Source organism: Astatotilapia calliptera, chromosome 3 (genome assembly GCF_900246225.1).
Source record: "Astatotilapia calliptera chromosome 3, fAstCal1.2, whole genome shotgun sequence".
Lineage (NCBI taxonomy): Eukaryota > Metazoa > Chordata > Actinopteri > Cichliformes > Cichlidae > Astatotilapia > Astatotilapia calliptera.
The window spans coordinates 23,314,576-23,327,265 of record NC_039304.1 but is presented as its reverse complement, the minus strand read 5'-3'; positions in this window follow the sequence as shown (position 1 = coordinate 23,327,265).

Sequence of the window (12,690 nt, the reverse complement as noted above, 5' to 3'; positions counted from 1 at the left end):
AAATCAGGAGCTGGAATTAAACTCAGATGGGTCACACAGGCACTGCCTGAGGTTTTAAATGACTATAAAGGAAGTACAACAACACTCGTGGTCTTTTTAGATAGTGTTGACCATCAACTCTGCAAGTGAATTTATTTTACAACTGTCATTTGAACACTGAGATTGGGGAGCTTACTCGAGTCCCTGAAACAGAACACTGGACATGTTTCACATGCGTCATGCTGAGTCACTGGTGAGTCAATGTGGCAATTAGAGGAAGCGATGTTTGTGCTTCTTTAGTTCAGTCTCATGTTTCAGATCACTTGGTAAAACCATAAAGTCAGCTGACTACAGAGGCGAGGGTGTGGATTTTTTAAAAATGATACATGTGGAACTAAATGTAAATCTGAAGTAACTGAAGTGCAGCTTTAATGCAAAACACATATCACATAAGTGTTGGGAGTTAGAGATTTTCATGCTGAGTCATTCTGTCTTCCTTGCTGTCACTTGCGATTTTTATTTATCTGGTAGAGCAGGAAATCTTCTTTCTTCATCTTATTGATTCTGGGTGGAGCAGGTGGATGTTTTCTCCTCTCTGTGTAGAAACCAGAGAGAGAGAGTCAGGAGCAGAGAAGCTGCAGATCAGACTGTAAAGATGAATGTTGAGGAGGACGAAGCAGATGTGTTGTGATGATGTGACGGCATGTTGTCCGAGGTGCTCACAGTATAAATGTGGGAGTAGAAGGACGAGAGCAGCCTGATGTGAGCAGAGAGGAAGCTGCGGGTCAGCACTGCTGTGTTTTACTACATGTTACTGATCTGAGGGAAGAACTTCAGCATTTTCACGAAAACCACAGTGTTCAGTATAAAAACCTGTGTCACAGTTAATGTAGTCTCATTAAATGTGTCGATTCTGTGTTTGGACGACTTTACAGGAAGTCTGACTAAGTAGAAATGGAAAGTTTCCTTCTTGAAGGAGATGAACTTTGAGCTCTACTGGTCAGATTTACACCAGCATAGCAGGAAAAAAGACTCTGACTGGAGGCTTGATAACATCAGGTGTGTCATCAAACCTGTGACACAAACAGCTTTTCTGCAGGTCAGCCAGCAGATGGCAGCGTTCTCTTAAAGAAAAGCTGCATTTGAACTGCATACACTATGTTGATGATTGACGTCAGGTTTATAAGGTGTAAACAATAAACAAAGTAAAGGCTCCATTAATATAAATATAGGTTCTCATTGTCAAATGTTACCATGTTACGAGGTAAACAGTGACTTAACATCAAATAGAGGCAAAAAAGAAAACAGTGTCTAAACGTGCTTGAACTTTTTACTTTCACACTCATATTTACAGACGATTTCACACATTCACATATATCACTGTAACTTTACACTCACTGCAGTAACAAATACATCCATCCAAAATTCTTAAATATAAATATTCTTATAAATAAATATCTGAGGTAATAAAAAAATAAAATATAATAATAAAAAAATAAAAGATCCTGAGCTGGCTAACAGCTGCAAACACATCTGTTTAACTGTGAACCAAAGGAGCTCTGTCATGTTACAGAGCAGGAATAAAGAAGAGTTGGACACAAACATCCTCTGATTTTAGCTCCGTAACTGCAGCAGAAACTACAGTCAGGAGGATTTCTGTCAGTCTGCACAAAGTTTGTAGCTTTAAATGACAAAAAGAGGAAGTTAAGCTTGAGCTCTGCATCAGGATCAAACTGCTTCTTTAAATAAATAACTAGAAACAGTCTGAACATCAAGTCCTGACCAGCAGGAAGTTTCAATTACATTTAATAAATTAACTGTGGCTTTAAAAATGAAGACCAATAAATATCTGAAGTTTCAATCACCTTGTATAAGGTGCTCACAGTCCTGTCATATAAAACTAGCTTTCATAAATAAACACTTTCAGCATCACAATAAGTGACTCTGTTTAAATTACAGCTGCATTAAACATCATTCACAGCAGGTCATTAACACAGTGCAGTAAAGTAATCAGCTTATAACCTGTTTTTGTAACTTCTGTGTCTCCCACATAGTTTTCAGATGAGGGTTTATTTCCATCTTTCCACCTGAGCTGTGTCACAAACGTTCATGGAAATTTCCTTTAATGCTGTGAAATCCTTCCAGTCCTGCTGTTTGGGAATAATTCACTTCAGTCCAGAACAGTGATGATGATCATTTCTTTTACAACATTTTCTTTGTTGAGCTCGATAAATAAACTGGACGAGGCTCGAGTCTTCAGCTGGGGTCAAAGTTCAAAGTGTGTTCTTTGCTAAACCAGCGTAGAAAAGCAGCATAGAAGAACCAGTCCATTTATTCCTTTGAGCAAGCAGCTAGACTGGTAGTGGTTGTTTTTCTGTCTCATCATCCTCTGGATGCTTCTGTTGAAAAAGGTAGAATAATGAGTCAGTCTGACGACACAAGAAGCAACAACATGTTTGTGTTTGTTTGTTTCTTACTTTTAGTGTCTGGTGAAAAATGTGTCTGGAGAAATATGCAGCAAAACCAGCGAGAGCCAAAACTATTAATAAGGTGATGACAACGATGACCACAGCGACCCTGGATCGAGCTGCTGATGTAGAAAAGACAAGAAGGTCACCACAAATACACAAAACTCCAAACAGGGATGATGCAGAGAAGAGTTGGACTGTTTTCTCACCATTTGTTGGAGTCGTGTCCTGAGGATCTGGAGTTTGCAGCGGCGTCTCTGTCGTTGAGGTTTTAGCAAAGTTTGAATCTAAAAGACAAAACAGTCAAAATCTGTTATTAAAATTAGGCTGAAAGTTTGTATTGGGGACAAAAACAACTTTGAGTTTGGAACCACAAACATCAACAAAAATCTCCTCACCGACTACAAGTTCAACAACAGCAGCTTTCACTCTGCTCTGCAGCTTGGGGATGAAACATCTGTATCTGCCGTTGTCTTCCTCCGACACGTTCAGGATCTTCAGTGAAATGTTCCCGTGTTTCATGTCGTCCATGAACAGCTCCGTCCTCCTGAAGTACGAGGCCATCTTCATGTCGGGGACCTCCTTCCTGTCCCTGTACAGGTGAACGTACTCCACTCGGCTCAGCCGGTCCGACGGGTCGGGCTTCAGGTCGGGTTTGGACCACTCCACTGTCAGACCCTGGACATCGAACATGGGCTCCAGGTGACACGGCAGGATGACATCATCACCCGGAGCAGCGATGATTGGAAGATTTGAACCAATCACCAGAACCTCACCTGGAAACAGATGGAAAATTTAATCTCCTGAACTGCCACCACTATAGACTGAAGACCTGAAAATCAGTAACAGCCCCATCAGTCTCTGTGCTGTTACTTTAGTGTCTCTTAATATACACTACAAAATTTCAGCCATAACCAGTGTGCAGTTGTTGTCAGTGATGGCTGTTTGTTGTTCTGTTACAGACTGACTGAGCCTCGTATGTTCTGTCTGTGGTACTGAAATTCTAACATTTTTAAGTTTTACATAAACAACTTGATTTAATTTGACATCTTTTATTTCATTACTATCATACAGAGCGACTGCTTTGTGTTTACACTGATTCATGCTGATCTTTTGATAATTTGAAACTGATTTGAAACTGATTATTTAACTGCTCCAAATAAAGAAAAATAAGATAAGTTCGGGTTTAATAACCAACTAATTTCATTTATTAAAAATTTTAAACTACAAATCCAGAGGAAACTACAAAACACGCACAGACACCTGATTGGACAAACGAGCCACGTGGACAGTCAGACGTAATTCCTAATGGGGTCATGATGGCGGGTTGTCAAGCTAATGTGTTTTTATAGAAAACACATTAGCTTGTGGAAACACGTGTAGTCAGCAGCAGCATGTGCGGACTGAATCTGCATCACTCCGGATCAATAAACAGGGTTTTAGTTTCGGCTCACCGGACGTTGTGTTTTGTAACTCTGCTCTTTCTCTCCTCTGACAAACACACGGCTCTCATAAACCTGACATGCTCGCAGACTGCTCGGTGAATCACCGCCATCGTGTCCGTTATAAACAAACCTCACACAGTCAGAACCTGCCTGACAATCTTCTCGTTTTAAGCTTCTTCCGGTTTTAAAGTAACTCACTGACAGCTGTCACACTGTTAGTGACGGACAACACAGCACAGCTGATAACAGTCATTTCAGCTTATTCACATCCGCCAGTATGTGATTAAAATTCACTGTAATCTGCACTAACACGCAGCTAGAAGCTGGACACGTCGGCTTACCTTGTACAGGAGTCCAGACGGACAAAGCCGAGCACAGGAGAAAAGTCCGGAGTGAGAAAAAGGAAGAGTCCTTAAAGTAGAAGTTGTTCAGAGACATGATCGATGATTAAAAGTTCCGTTTTCTGACTGAAGCGAGTTTTTTGGAAAGCTGCAGTCCGATCAGTCCCTGCCTGCTTCGAGCGAATTGAATGAATGACTTGCGAGGCTCACTCGCTGTTTAAAAATAACTCTAAGTCTCCGCCTACGGAGCGGTGTAACTGAGCCCTAGATGGTTATGAAGTCCCGTGATGTGATTACGCAGGGGAAACCCCACAGTGAAACCTGTCTGTCGCGCTTTGTCGCATCACCGAAATTACTGTATTTGGATCATTTCTATAGAAACTCCGAGTCTCAGTTTGTAACTAGTCTGCTCCGTCTCACTTTCTGTTCAGTTTGAAGCCTCAGACATTATAATGTGTCTCACTGATAACAAATAAAAACAAGCCGACCTGTCAGGTGAAGTAAGCGAGTCTGAACTTTCATAATAGAAAAACAAAAACGTGCTGTGTCATTAATGACTCAGCAGTATGTAGCACAGCATCCACAGACTAACTTGGATATATGACTGTTTAATCAATCTAATAATCTGTTAGATACAGAAGGTGAGTTTGATCATTTCTCTGTGAGATCAAAGCTGCAGCAAAGATTCAACGCTGTTTACAATGTTGTGATGATGTAACATCCTCCACCTGCCAGTATAAATGCTCAGACATGTCAGTGCAGAGAACAATGGAAGCTCTGCTGGTTAAACTGGTGCTGGCAGCACTGCACTGCTCCTTATATGCTATTAGTCAATACAGATATTGTACAGCTATCACATCACTGCTAATAACAACCATAATTATAGTTATAATAATAAATCTGTATTTACAAATTACAGACTAAAGAGGAGTAATAATATATAAATGATGAATTAAGCACATTTTAATCTATGCTTAATAGTGTGGCATTAATATATAAAGTGCTCCCATTATTTTTAATATATCTAAAATAAAATCAGGACTCGTACTTCTGAGTTTCTCTGACATTAATTAAATGGATGAATTCTCAATAACAACATTGATTAGCTCCACAGAAGCTCCAACAATACGAACATCCTGACTTCCTTGACTGGAAGCAGATGACGTGTGCTAGCAACAGCAAAGCTCAATAGGAATGAAGTCTCACTCTCACTTCCTCTTCCAGCACATGCGTTTAGCACAGAATGGGCGTAGCTCTGCTGAGAACTAATCTCACTGCAGGCGGCCTGGACAATCCTGGCTTATTATAGAGAAATCAACTTCAGTGGGTTTTTACTGTAACACATGCACTGGTTTACCTGTCTGTGACATTTGCCTTCTATACAACAATAAGTGATAATAATCAAAAGAAATAAAACTAGCAATGAAACCAATGAATATTAAATGTTTTTAAACAATAAAAACAAAGTTGAAATAAGAAAATTTGCTCTGGAAATAAAAACTCTGAAATAAAGGAAACTAATTCAGAAAACAAGATATCCAAAAGTTGATTCTGTTCATCTGGACGTAGCGCTACGTTTTACCTTCCTGGATGATTGAGGATGCATCAAGACCAGAAAAAAATAGTTTTATTATAACTTATTATAACTTTGTGCTGAAGCGGAGCGACAGCGCTGCATCTGCTAGACTGTAAATCCTGCTTAAGACAACACGTTTGTATAAAATGTAAGTAAACGTGTCTCTTATCAGTTCAGCAGTTTTTTCTAACAGGAACTTCTCTGATTTAAAACCAACAGACGTGATTTAAAAGAGGCAGTCAGCTTACATCTGAAACCACTGAGTCAAAGTTTGGTTTATTGGTGGAAGTTTGACAAAAAGCCTCATAACCTATGATGAAACTATGATTCCTATAAGTGTGGCGCGTATTATCATCATACAGAACGCACTGTAAAATTATTAAAAATTTTATGTCTCATTTGACCTCTGCCCTCTCCTTCAAGCTCAACAGACTGATCTGAAGGTCTCTTCAGTATTTAATATTGAATAATGTTACATTTTCTGGTTTTACTGTCCAGTAAAGAAACATTGGGGAAAAGAAACAACGATAAAATCAGCTGTGTTTTATATATATATTTAATTTAAATTAATAATACATGTTATTTGACTTTCAGTTGATGTTTTCACTGAGCTGAATACGCCTGTAGTGCATTTAAATATCCCTGAAACACAAAGAATTTAGAAAAACTACAAACACAGAACTTTCATTCAGTGAAACAACAAACAGACATTAACTAATGAACAATACACAACAATGGCAATGAAACACAAGTGATGTAATGAATCACTGACAGCACAACAAAGTTTATACAGACGAGCAAAAGAAAGTGAACGATGAGTCAGTCTGATTGCACAAGCAGCAGCAACATACTTACTCTTACTTTTAGAGTGAAAGAAATGATGCAGAGAAAAGTTGGACTGTTTTCTTAATTCCTTCTTTACAAAAAGGTAACATTTGACCTATTTTCATTGGCTAATTCTGACCAATCACACAGGTGGACCAAAAATCCTCTGCTGAGCGACCTCTGAACCTAGAAGAACCTTAACTGTGCACTGCTGTGGATGCTGTTTGCTGTAACACTGACATGATGTGTGAGTCTGTAGTTTTGGTTATAGTGAACCTGCCTCCTGTTTATGAGATATTTGTAGCAGAAGTCAGAGGGAATAAAAAAGGGGGGAAAAAAGCGTATTTGCCATGAGGTTTGAGTGTTTAGCAGTATAAATATAATCTTTATGCCGGATCAGTGTGTGAGTACTGGGCTAAAGTGAGGATGACGTCACTTCTTGCGAAACGTCTGTTTCGAGCTTTCTATCCCTGATATTCTAGCTTCACCTGATTTGAACCAAAATTTTTACATTTGGATTCAGGTTAAAAAATGGTCACGAAAAGCGTTTCAACATCTGATCAGTTTGAGAAGAATCAGCCTTAATGTTCAGCATGTTTCCAGCAACGGATGTGTTTCATCAGTGGACTGATTCTTATTTAACAGACTCCTGGAGACTCAGAGCACTTTACACAACATTCATCCAGTCACACATAAACTTCTTCTATACTCGAGTGGTTTTATCTTTCTAACATTCTCACTCTGATGGATGCATCAGGGTTAGTGTCTTGCAGGATATTTAGGACATTTATTTTAGCAGTATAAATGATTCTTTATGGCAGCTCAGTATGTGAGTAATGGGCTAAAGTGAGGATGACGTCACTTTTTGCAGCAAATAAAGTTTTCTGCTGAAAGTGGAACAAACGAGCAGACAGAGCTGGAAACTGCTCCGGTTTCAGTTTCTCCTTGTTGGCACAGAGGAGGCTTTTATTGAGGTATTTTAAAGAGTTTACAGCACAGTGTGCAGCTCGCTCTCTCTCTGCTGATGAGAGTGAATGGAGCTCACCCACCTGTCTCTGTCTTTCTTACTTTCTCACATCTTTCTGCCATTCAAAACAGGTATTTATATTTTATTTATATATTTGCATAATATCCGATTGATTATTTGATTTCACTTTTGATACCAGTGTTAAAGGGATTGTCTAATCCACATTGTTCTTTACAATCCACAGCACTAATAATAATGGCCTCTGCATTTCTATCCTTCTATCTAACATTCTCACTCTGATGGCTGCATCAGGTGTTTTGCTCAAAGATATTTGGCGTGCAGATTTAAGGAGCCAAGGATCAAATCACCACCCTTTCATTTTGGTAGAGGACCTGCTCTACAGCCACCTCATATGGAGAACACAGAGGAACTTGGAATTTGAATATCCAGGAAAGGTCATAGGTCATGCATTGCTCATTTTCACATTTTGTTTGCTGACCTCGGCTCTCTGTTCTTAAACTGGAGTGTTTTAAAGGAAAGTGAACATCTTCACTGACAACAAACCTGCTGTAACTAGAAATGGCATCTCCATTTTTAAATAATCAAAAATGAAAAACACTGGCACATAAAAACATGACAACAACACCTGGATCAATACTGTGAGATTATTACACTGTCGTACGTTACATCATACCTCTAATCAAAGAATTGTTGAATCATTATACGGCTGATTAAAGATTGTGAAATCATTATGTAGTTTAAGTTGCATTATACTCCTGATTTAGAAGAAGGTGAAGATTGTTAGATTTATTCACCTGATTTGTACATTATTATTATTATTATTACATTATTACATCATACTGCTGATTTATAAAGAGAATACTGTTTGCAGGGAATCATGGCCTTGCTTTTCTGATTGTAGAAGCGTCTCCCTCACATTAGCCAGGAGCAGAAAAACAGGGAGCCGAGGTTGTAACTTAGACTCACTGAGAGATAGAAAGAATGTGGATGTTTAGGTTTTATGACTGGGTGGGGACCATTACCATGACGGGACATTACCGCCACACAGGAAGTGAAACCTCACACTTTGTTGTAAAGCAACGACCCAGAAAAACAGTTCAGTCTGAAACTGGTCATGAAGTCATGATCTCAGGTCAGGCGATAGCTCTCAGTGGATCTGTCACTGGGAGTGTCAGTTGTTTCTTCTGCTGGGAGAACCATGTAAACAAACACAGATAACACTTTTATGATGGGTGTTGGTTTTCGAGATCTGTGACCCAGATTCATTGTTTGCTTTACTTCCAGCAGCACTTTCATGATTCCTTCTGACTTATTACTGAAACACACTTATGTGGATTTACACAGATAGGTCCAGCTGTTGTGTAACACGTGAAATGTTCTGTATTGCAGATAAACTGAACCCTGCTGTCTCGTACACTGACATTACCGCCACACAGGAAGTGAAACCTCGTACTTTCAGAGGTAAGAACATAAAAACTCACTCAGATACTCACAGTTCTCTCTTTGATCGCAGGCTTTCCTTATTTCCTTGATGACATCATCATTGTTTATAAATAGGAGTTACCTGGTGATGTAACGGGAGTTTCAGGGCAGTGTTTGCTCTTCATACTTTCACTCTCACTATCACAGGAAGACAGTCTCAGTCCCATCAATGACTTTATTTGGATTGTTATTGGCACAGACACTGACTCTCTAACCCTGCTGTTATCTCAGAGGGCTGTGCTACCCTGGATCACCACCAAGTCATTGGTTCAGGTATGTGGACGACACCTGGGTGACAATCAAATCTCAGGACGTACCACAATTCACAGCAACTAGCTGGACGAACACATCAGATACACCAGGGAGGATATGAATGCAGGTTGCCCTTCTTAGACTGTGAAATTTCCACCAGTAATGGGGGACATTTAAAAGCTGATGTGCCAGGTTTCCCCAACATTATAAAGCGTTTACAAGAAACCTGCAGTCAGCTGGGAACGAAGAAATCACTTGGATGAGTGACGAAATGTTTCTCACACTGAAAACGTTCAGATGAACAAAATCAACAACTCACTTTTCTATTCAACGTTCAAGACTCAAACAGACACGTTTTGTTGTAACATTTGACTTGATTAACAAAAGACAGAAAGAAAGTTTCGTCATATCCTGATTCTGTTTCAGGCTCGGTCCGATCAGAACTGTGTTTCAGGAAAAGCAGCTGATAAACATCACGATTCACTCAGAAATATAACATGGTTAATCGTTAAAATAGAAAAGCAACTCTGGTTAAAATCTGCAGGGTCATGGTTTCACTCACTCACCTCCTCCAACCGCAGCGTGTCACATGTCAGTATTGTGTACCGAGAAAAAAGGAAGCTCTGCTCATTATAATGATTTTTATACATTTACAATAAAAACCAGGGCTCGTTCCTCTGTGTTTCTGTGCCGTGAATCAAACACACGATGTCCCCACTACAACAACACAGAGTAACGAACGAACTTCTGCGACCGTCAGAACAAGCTGCAAACACGCGCTCGAGTAATCGCAGATGACCATAACATTACTGCAGACACATTAAGGAGAAGAGATAAGAGATAAGCAGAAGCGAATGGATGGATGGATGTGTTGATCATACTTATTGATAGTCTATAATAAGTAAGTAAGTAAGTAAAATTTTATTTATTGTCCAGGTGGGAGAGGTGAAGCACAGTGGAAATGTCATCCTTGGTCAACCTGTTCGGCCGGTATGCAAACTGCAGCGGATCCAGTGAGCGGGGGAGGTTGCTCTTCACATGTGCCGTGACAAGTCTCTCAAAGCACTTCATAATGATGGGGGTCAGGGCGATGGGTTGGTAGTCGTTCAGGCAGGATACTGAGGATGCACTGGGATGATGGTGGTGGACTTGAAACACGCTGGGGCGATCACCTGGCTCAGCAATGAGTTGAAAATGTCTGTGAAGACATCACTCAGCTGATCAGAGCAGTTTCTCAGTACGCGACCTGGGATGTTGTCTGGTCCAGCAGCTTTCCGTGGGTTGACCTTGATGAAAGCTCTTCTCACATCGGCTGCAGGCAGAGAAATGGTCTGGTTGGTGGTGGGGGGCATGTCTTTCTTTGCTTGTGTGTTGTTCAGTCAATCAAACCATGTGTAGAACTTGGTTTGAGTGTGAACTGCACTGAAGGAGAAAGATGACGTTGAAGAACAAGATTAAGATCTGAATATTTGTTGTTTTTTTTCCTATTGAGGCCTGTGAGAAGCAGGATAATTAATTAAAATGATAGGACCTAATGAAGTTAAAGCGAGTATCAGAAGGTGATTTAAGTGAAAATAGCACAGTTGTAGGTGGTAAATGGGCTTCTTATTGAGTTGAAGCCTTTATGTTCATGGCCTGAGTGATTTCATGGCCTGAGTGACACACCAATTTGTGACCACTCAGCGCTTATAAATCAGACAGGGGCGAGGTGGAGGTCAGCTGGAGGTTAAAATGCTGCTACTGTCACACACACAGTTGTCAAATCAGCCATTCAGCAGTGTCGACCTGTCTCACCATCAAACATGTTTGAGGGAGCAGAGAGAGTTTTATCTCCGACTTTATCTCACAGGAAATTTCAACACTTGAGCGTTGGCTGGTGTTTTGCATCTAAGTCAAATACATGAGAGGACTTCAGAGGACGACTGAGCGGCCAACATACACTTAGAAATGTTCATGCTAATCGTAAGGATAAGGCCTTTACTCAGCTTTCAGCTGTGCTCTAACGCAGCTGGTGGGTTGTTTTTTTTTAACCTTTTTTTGAGAAGTAACACATCTCAATGCACCACCGCCTCCAGAGCGCTGGCATCCACCTGAGGGTTGAGTGCTGCATGAAATCAAGAGCAGCGAGCACGGGAGCTCTGCAGAGGAGAACTTTGGCAGTGGTGTTTGAGTATTTGATAGCAGCCACAGCTAACAGCTTGTCAAGAGATGCATTCTAAGACACTTCTTCAGCTGAGAATCAGAGTGGAGAAACACACAGTTTTACTTGTATACAAGGGCAGCACAGAGCACTCGCACTGAGAGACTGCCCTGGTCTTTATTTATAGATCAGTGGGTGTTTGTTCCCTACATTGGAATGTGGAGGTGTATGTGTGTGTGTGTGTGTGTGTGTGTGTGTGTGTGTGTGTGTGTCAAAGTGTGACCCCATAAACGACTTCCCTTAACCTGCTGGTCTGGAAAATCCAACACTTCATCTATATGTAAAAAAGGGGCTTTAGACTAAATGTCATGGTCCTGGGCCATGTTGGCCCAGTATTCTTAGTTTTCTTGTATGTTTGTATTTTGTTCCTTATTTAGGCCATGTTTCCTGAGTTGCCCTGTTGTATTGTTCCCTAAGTGTTTTCCCTTCGTGGCTTTTACCCCCTGTGTGCCCCTCTGTGTATCTGTGAGCCCTCGTCTCTCCTTATGTTTTATTCCATGTTTCCCCTGCCCGTTATGTCTAAGTTCTCCCCGTGCTCTCCCTCCCCCCTGTGTGCCCTCTGTGTATTTATGAGCCCTCGTCTCCCTTTGTGGTTGTTCCATGTTTCCCCAGCCCGTTATGTCTGTGTTTTCCCCGTGCTCTCTCTCCTCCTGTCTGAACCTCTGTACTTCCTGTTTGACTCTGCCCGTCTCCCGTCAGTGTTATGTTCAACCCGCCCTGTCTCGTTATGGTTATCTGTGTCAGCTGTGTTCCCCGTGTGTTCCCACTTTCCTCGTTAACCCTCTGTGTATTTCTGTCTGCGTCTCCCTCTGTTCGGCGTCGCGTTCTCCCTCATGTTGTGTGTGTTCCTCCCTGTGTCTCTTGGCGAGCTTTGTATTTAGTTTTGGGTCCTCCTCCTGCCTGCCACACAGCGATCCATGACACTAAAAGTGATATAGCTACGTTAATCCTACCGTAAAACAATAAGACAAGGTATGACCTTTCCCATGCTCCTAGGATGTGGGGGTGAACGCCAGAACACTCTGGAATGTTACAGACCTCCTAGGATGAGACATTCTTTCAATGCCACCAACTATATACTTCTAAACACAAATGATTACATGCAGCATTCTACCATATGCAAACTTATACCAT